The sequence below is a fragment of the Nyctereutes procyonoides genome, unplaced genomic scaffold (assembly GCF_905146905.1).
Source record: "Nyctereutes procyonoides isolate TBG_1078 unplaced genomic scaffold, NYPRO_anot_genome, whole genome shotgun sequence".
NCBI classification, from domain to species: domain Eukaryota; kingdom Metazoa; phylum Chordata; class Mammalia; order Carnivora; family Canidae; genus Nyctereutes; species Nyctereutes procyonoides.
The window spans coordinates 5,503,250-5,512,133 of NW_026575122.1; positions in this window are offsets into that span (position 1 = coordinate 5,503,250).

Sequence of the window (8,884 nt, forward strand, 5' to 3'; positions counted from 1 at the left end):
GACAAGAATGGACATCCTTACCTCATTCTTGATCTTTGATGAAAAATTTTCAGGCATTAACCATTAAATATGGTATTACCTCTGAACTTTCCACGTATGGCCTTTATTATACTGCTATAGTTTTCTTCTATTCCTAATTTCAGGAGAGTTTTTATTACAAAGAGGTGTTGAATTTTGTCAGATTTTTTTTTACATTAATTAGGATATTTGGATGATTTTTGTCCTTTATTCTGTTACTATGGTATACAACCGTAGTTGATATTTATATGTTGACTCATCCTTGTATTTCAGGAATAAATCCTAGTTGGTCATGGTTTATAACCCTTTTCATGTACTATTGATGTATTCTTTCCCCTGAAATATGACATCAGCCTTCTAACAGCTTTCCCTGTATGGCGTTATATTCTCTTAAAGACAAGTCTTCACTTAACCGTCAGAGAATTATTTTAAGACATTAACCAAATTTTCCTTCCTTAACCTTTCAATGACTTCCCATCAAAATCAGTACCAAATCTAGTACATTATAATGGGTCACAAGGCTCTACATAGCTAGCCCACCAACCTCTCTGAGCTTAATCCAGTCCTCCCATACTAGCTTTCCTTGGCATCTTGCATCCTTGTTGTCCCTTCTATATGGAAAACTTCCTCCAGATATTTGTCAGACACTATTTTTTCCTTTTTACTAAGATTCAGATATTTATTTTATTTGAAAGGCTTCTTTGGACATTCTATCTGAAATGTATCATCCTCTTCTCTTTATGCTTATGTCAACTATTTTTCCTAATTCTTATAACTGTAGCATAATATATTTAATGATATGGAGTTTTAAATACGGATTTTTTAAAATTTTTATTTATTTATGATAGTCACACAGAGAAAGAGCGAGAGGCAGAGACACAGGCAGAGAGAGAAGCAGGCTCCATGCACCGGGAGCCCGACGTGGGATTCGATCCCGGGTCTCCAGGATCGCGCCCTGGGCCAAAGGCAGGCGCCAAACCGCTGCGCCACCCAGGGATCCCTGATATGGAGTTTTAGATTAAGTTTCTCTCCTATATAAAATAAGTTTCCTAAAATGAATACCATCTTTTTTCTTTTTTCATTACCACATACCCAGTGCCTATTGTAGCACCTGACCCAAAAAGATACTCAAAATATCTTATATTTTGAAACATATTCTCAAAATATGTTTCTGTAAAACGTAGAGTAATAAATCAAATAATACAATCTCTCCTTTTACATTTCATATCAAACTATTCCTCTGAAATCTACAGTTTCCTTATTTTAGCTTCACTGTATGACAATGAGTCAATGCAATTCGTGTGTATATTTCAGCTTGATATAACTGTAAATGTAACTTAGAAGCAAATTAAAATATTTTCTTTCATAATTGAAAATAGACTTGAAACATGGTTAAAGTTGAATTGCTATCCAGTCATCCATCTTTGTCAAAGCATTTTATAAAAATGTTAAGGTGGGAGCAAATGTAATGAACATTTGTAGGAAAAAATATGAACTTCTGTAATAGATGAGGTGGAGCATGTTGAGAATCCCCAGCTCTGGTTTAATTAGGATTGATTAAATGTTAAAATGATAATGAAACAAGGGAACTGGAACTATTAATTGAACACAAAGATAGGTAATAAGGCAGGTTGTCTGTGACCTGAAATTGAGGAAGCAGCTCTGTGAAGTCACCTAAGATTATTCTGGGTGCCTTGTACAGCTAAGTGAACCTTGTCACTTGCCTAGTAAGTGTATAAAAACAGTGTGCCAGTAATAGGACCTGATTTGAAGTAAAAATAAATAAATAACCAAACAAAACATTGAATTACATGTGCACTGAATTGTTGCTTAAGTCTAAGGCATCTGATTACTTTAATGTTCTTTCATAAATTTTCTTTACTAGTTTGTCTTGGTATTTTATGCTCAATAGTAAACTTAGCAAATAGAACATATTAATCTTCAAGATTCATTTTAAAATGTGTTATTTCTTTTTCTTCGTAGCTTTTAATTTCTTTCTTACATTTCACTGGCTAATGGAACACTTTTATTTATCCACTATAAAATGTCCTCATAGAACTATTTTCAATAATTTAAGCAACATTCTGTAAAATAAATAATAATAAAGAACTCTTTTGGCTAAAGCTTTAGGAAACAATTTAGTAACGTTGAATTGCTATTCATAAATGATAGGCACCATTAAGGATAATTTAAGTATAATTGTTTTCATGTATAGCACCTATATTGTATTTGTTATAAATTTCTATTTTTATAAAAAATACATTAGTTTGATCTCTATTTTTAGATTAAAATAATTGTAATGTATATATAGTGTTTAAAACTTACAATACATTAATATTTATTCTCTTTGCCACAAGTTTTCCTCTATTACTAGATTATACATTCTTTAAACACAACAAAAACTGTCTGTTGATTGTTGCTTTCATTAAGCAAGATAAAGTTCTTACTTTTTTTTCTTTTTAACTCACAAGAAGGAATACTACATTGGTAAAAATTAAAGTTTTCCAATTGCCCTACTGCTTTTGGAGCAAAACCACTCAACAGATACAATAAATTCAGGCAATAAATTGCTAGTGATTACATGGTTGGTATATCACTCAACCTATGAAATGGGCATATAGGGAATCCCTGGGTGGCTCAGTGGTTTAGCACCTGCCTTCGGCCCATGCCCGGTATGATCCTGGAGTCCCGGGATCAAGTCCCACATTGGGCTCCCACATGGAGCCTGCTCCTCCCTCTGCCTGTGTCTCTGCTCTCTCTCTCTCTCCCTGTGTCTCTCATGAATAAATAAATAAAATCTCTTAAAAAAACAATGAAATGGGCATATAAACAGCTTGTATCCAATAGTCATATTTTTGTACATCAGTTTGAAAAAAATGGGCATACATGTTCTTAATTTTTTTGGAATCTTATAAGTTGTGTCACTAACAAGATAGTGGTAAAGGGGAACTGAATATTTATCCATGTAAGACTAACATATATTGTTTTGTCAATGTTTTCCATGTGAGTTTACTTTAAAAGTTCTGTATTTCAGTCTAAGTTTGAAGCATATATGCTTGAATTATCTTGGTTTATATCCTTCTCTCCTACATTTACCAAGGATAGTATAGACTAAGAATCGATAAAATACTTTACAGTGTAAGATAAGACATCTAAGTCAATATCCAGAACTTGAAACTTATGAATCAAACTGTATATTGCTTACTTTCAGATTATAAATTTTTTTATCCACTCTGTTCCTAGAAACTGACATACCATTTCTTTAATTCCTAGACTACCCAAAGAATTTTAAATTAACCATTTGTTAGATCAATGATGAGGCATAATTAAAATTCCAGTAATATTAAGATACTGATTGATGAACATTTTAAATGATTATAACAAAATAAAACATTGTGGAAATAAATTACCAAATGATAATGCTAATACTCTTATTGACAAGGTAAAATAATATTTTAGGAAATGTAGAATTCAGTGGAAAATGTTCAGACTTTTATTCTGTTAGCAACTATTTATTGGACTTCTCTCGCCTGTCAATTTGTGTCTAGGAGGTGGCGATATAGAAGTGAGCAATAAAAGAAGGCCAAACTCTCATTTAGGGATAGACAACAAACACAGAAAAAGTAAATACACATATTTATAGATGGTGTGCTTACTGTGAGCCAGAAATTGACATCACATTATGGATATCAAATTTATAAATCCCAGTTTTTTTTTTTATGGATATCAAATCTATAAATCCTAGTTTTTCCCCTAGGGTAATCATTATCCAATCATGATTGGAGAGAGGAATTAAAATACAAAAACAAACAAACAAAAGCTTTGAGTAAAATCAGAATGAGCATGATGATAGACATCTACAGTGGTTGAAAATAAGGAAGTGTCACCAACAGTTTGCAAGTAATATAAAATTTTGTGAAAGATATGTCATTCAATATACACTTGAAGAATAGGTAGATTTTGAAAAAGTTAAAAGATGTATTAAATGCATATGTTGCCAAATATATTAATACATTTATTCAGTAAATATAGAGAGAGCACTTATATTACAGGCAACTCTCTGCACAAAAATACAAACATAATCAGGTTGGATCTTAGACATTCAAGCAGGAGAAAACATAATATTGAAGAATGAGTAAATAAATGAATGAATGACTGTTCTCTTTCCAGACATTTATATATCCTATGAAGAGCAAGTGGCAGTATAATTGATGAAAGTTGGTAGTGTAGAGTATTGGTAGGCAGAAAAAAGCCACTCCATGGAGCTATAAATGTTAAGGTCTCAGCCATAGGGAAATCTGGGAGAAGGAATTTGGGAAGATGGAGCATCAAGTATGGAAATATTAAGATGGATATAAGCTTCACATGTTCAAAGAAGAAGATTGCTACAGTGATTGAAACTTGGTAAAGATAAGGACAGGAGTAAAATCTGACATCAAAGATGTGAGTACCTAATGGTGGAAGGACCTATGAACAATGCGTAGTAATTTAGATTTGTTAAAATACCAAGTGGAATGTGAAATTCTAGGTAAAGAAGGGACATATTGTGACATATATTTAAAAAAAATGTAGAAAATATAGTTTATATATTTTATATGTGGGAAATATATTTGAAAGGAGGTAGAAAGAAGCTAGAGATCAGTTTGGTAATCAGATAATGGGAGATGATAGATAATATCTAATGTAGATGATTGTAGGTGGGACTAAGGTGTATATATATACCAGTGACAAAACAAACTTACAAAGTTCAGGGAATCTTGTACTGTCCAGTTATAATATACTTTTAATTGAGGAATTAAGGCAAAACTAGGAGTTTTTATTTTAGTAGAAATAGTAACTCTCAGAAGGCTTTTTGTTGTTATTGGTGTGGTGGTTCTATTTTATTTCCTCTTCTTCAATACAGAAACTCCTGATTTTTCAAAGAAAGTTATCGTGTGAAGCTTTATTAATTCTTGTTGAAATTAAATTCCATGAGGTCTGTAAAATTCTTTAGAAACTTCACTGCATGATTGCTATTTTCCCTAACTCGGTCTTAGTTTATACATGATTATCATCTTTTTTTGTTGTTGTTATTTCTCTTATCTTTATAATAACTATTATCTTCTTACTTGAGCTACATGCCTATTATTTTATCCTTCCCCCTTCTAGCCTGCTCTCAATGTGCACATTGTCACTCCTCTATTAAAGATCACCATTTAGGAATTTGGAAACTCTCAGATTCCTGGACTTACAAAATTGAGTATATTAAGTATTAAGTCTATACTATGAGTCAGGTATGGGCTAAGATTAGAAATCCCATAATGAAATCTTTCATGGAGCTTCGCATAAGAAACAGGGTACATGCTTAGATATGTAATTATATGTAATGTAATAAAAACAGTAATTTTGAGAAAATTAAAGATGCTGTTGACCATAATGTTGGAATACCTGATTAAAATTGCAAAGAGAGAAATAAAGGCTACGAAGAGTGGAATTAGGAATTCTTGGGGTGCCTGGGTGGCTAAGTTGATTAAGCATCTGCCTTAGGCCCAGGTCCTGATTCCAGGATGCTGGGATCAAGCCCTGCATTAGGATTCTTCCACAGCAGAGAGTCTGCTTTTCACTCTCCTCTGCCCCTCCTCTTGCTTGTGCTCACTCTCACTCCTTTCTCTCTCAAATAAATATATATTTTTTAAGGATTTTTGTTTATTTACTCATGAAAGACAACAGAAAGAGAGGCAGAGACACAGGCAGAGAGAGAAGCAGACTCCCTGCAGGAAGCCCCATGCAAGACTCAGTCCCAGGTCACCAGGATCACCACCTGAGCCAAAGGCATATGCTCAACCATTGAGCCACCCAGACACACCTCAAATAAATAAAATCTTTAAAAAAAAAAAACAACAACAAAAAAGAAATTCTTCCTGAAGAAAATGACATGTAGGTTGGGACACAAAGAACATAAAAGTTAAGCTACCAGGTTTTGAGCTTTAACTGTGATGAATGGAGGTACTTTTCAGTAAGAAAAGGTTCATAAAAAGAGAAGATTTCAGTGAATTCAATTTGGGACATGTGTTTTAGATACTTGTGAATTATTTAATTGCAGTTGTTTAGTAAGGTATATGACTCTAAGCCCTTAATTAGGTCAACAAAATGTAGAGGGTTGTGGAAGTAGTGGAGGATTCCCAGGGGATAAGTAGAATAATTGTAGAGTAGGATTTGACCCCTGAGAAACAGCATTTCAGAATGGTAAGAGGAGGAGGAATTACATGGGGAGAAGGTGAGAGAGAGTGAGGGAGAGAAGGAAAAAGAAAAGATAGGACAGGACACGAGAAGGAAAGCCAAGAAAATGAGGCAGAACTGAAAATGGTCAGGCAATTTGTTTCAAACAGGAGGGTGTAGTGTCACAGAAGCCAAATAAAGACTGTCTCAATGTAGGAGTGGTCAACAGTGTTAAATGACTGGGAGAACTCAAGACCAGAAAAATATCTTGAAAAAAAAAAAGATTTATTTATTTATTTATTTATTTATTTATTTATTTATTTATTTATTTGAGAGACACACAGAGAGAGAGAGAGGCAGAGACACAGGCAGAGGGAGAAGCAGGCTCCATGCAGGGAGCCCGACATGGGACTCGATCCCAGGTCTCAGGATCACACACCCTGAGCCAATGGCAGGCGTTAAAGCACTGAGCCACCCAGGGTTCCCCAGGAAAAACATCTTTGAGATTGAAAAAGGGCTTATTTTGGTCCTGACCACAGCAATTTCCAAGGACTATATGGAGCAGGCATTTTAAAGATGGCAGTAGTTGGAGAATTAAGTGGAAGAGGAAAAGGAGAGACAATAATTGGATCTAATTTTTAAAAAGCAACTCTTCTTGTCTCATTTGATTCTCTTCCATGACCCTTATGTACCCTATGCTTTTCTAGACTATTTTAGAAACCATAAAACAGGCAGCCCCATTTTCTCCATGCCCCCTCTCTTCTTTTGCACTTTCTGCCTCTTCCTGGAATACCTTTTTCTCACCTGTGAAGCAATCTCTTGTTTCTCCGAATAGAAATGGTTGTCCCCTAACTCTCTTTATCATACCTCAGCAAAACAATTTTGAAATACTAAGTAAGGGTTGTGGAAATATATTATGGTGGTGAATTGGAAAGATTTTCTGAATTAAGAAGATTAATTGTGGCGTGTTTCACTAACTTGATCTTCAATAATGGACAAATCAATTTACTTTTCTGCAGTCTGTTGTAAGTTGGTGATGTAATAAACTTAGAGGGTTATAGGGAGTTACAAAAGAAATAATAAATTTAAAAGTCCTAGCAACTCTTGATACAAAGTATTTTCTCATTTAATGCTGGTTTTCTCCGTCATAAATTTTCTTAGCACTCTAGATGAAATTCCTTAGTCATTTATGAAGTAGTCAGTTTTCATCATAACAATTTAAGACTAGTAGGAATCTGAGAGGGGGACTTGACAAAACCAGATCAGCTCATTAGTTTCAGAAATCAAGTATGCTTAAATGCTGTGATTGAGCCATTTGGTCAAGTCACAGGAGTCAAAGGAGCAAGTCATTCACCTTCAATTGTAGGTACATAGTTTAGGATAATGTACATTTAACTAGCATTAGCTCAGTCAAGGGGTGGAATATGGAAATACAGAGCACAGGCAGTCAAAACTTTGAAATCTATGAATCAGTCCTGAATGAGTTTTAAAGGCAGGACATTAATCTCTTGTAGAAATACCCATAAGGCTCACACTGGTCTGGGAGGATTCTAGGCACATTATCCTAATACTTGTCACATTGTAGTGTAATGGCTTGGGTGGATCTTGTTTATGGTATTAAATATTATTTTTGTATCTCCAACTCCCAGCATATCTGTTTCAGAGTAGAAAACTGATTTCTGTTTTGTTGAATGGATAATTGAAGGGATACTTGGAAATTACCACTAAAAAATAGGTTTTGTTTTTATTTTGGGGAAAAGTTGGTAGGTAGAAATGAAATCCTTAACTTAGAGATAGCCAGTCCAAAGTCTGGAAGAGAAGCAAAACAATTAGCTCTAGAATCATGTATCTAGGACAGAATGATAGAAACTTGGTTCTGGTCAATACAGTGTTACTTTATTTTGCCAATTTAACTGAAACTTATTTTAGAATGGACAGTAAGAGCATGAGATTTATTCTATTCAATTCCAGATAAATATGAAATCTAGGGAATAAATAAGTCTATATCTGAGGAGATCAGTGCCATCATTCATGTAGGAAGCTAGAGACGTCAGCTTAAAGTCTAATAACTGAGGTGTTGTGAGGGATTGATGCATATATAACTATTTCAAAATCAACTCAATTGCTGGTATTTCTCAATTAGTTTAAGGTATTTATGTGGGGTAGCAGACTAACAAACCTCAAATCTCGGAGACCAAATCTTAGTGGCCGAAAATAACCAAGGTTATTTCTTGCTCATATTTCATCCCCATTTGGATCAGTGTATATTTATCAGGGTTTCCAGAGAAACAGCACCAATAGGGTTTAGATAGATGATAGATAGATAGATAGATAGATAGATAGATAGATAGATAGATGATAGATACATTTTTTATAGGAATTGGATCACATGATTATGGAGACCGAGAAGTTTCATGATATGCTATCTGCAAGTTAGAGAGCCAGGAAAGCTGCTGGTATAATTTAGTTTGAGTACAAAAGTCTGAGAATTGGGATGTTGTGGGGAGGGCAATGTAGAAGTCCTGATCTGAGTTCAGAAGCAGGATGGGCAGAAGACAGATATCCCAGCTCAAGCACAGAGTGAATTTGCCCTTCCTTCTTCTTCTTGTTCCATGCATGCTGTCAGTAAATTGGACGATGCCCATGTGGGTTGGTAAGGGAGATCTTC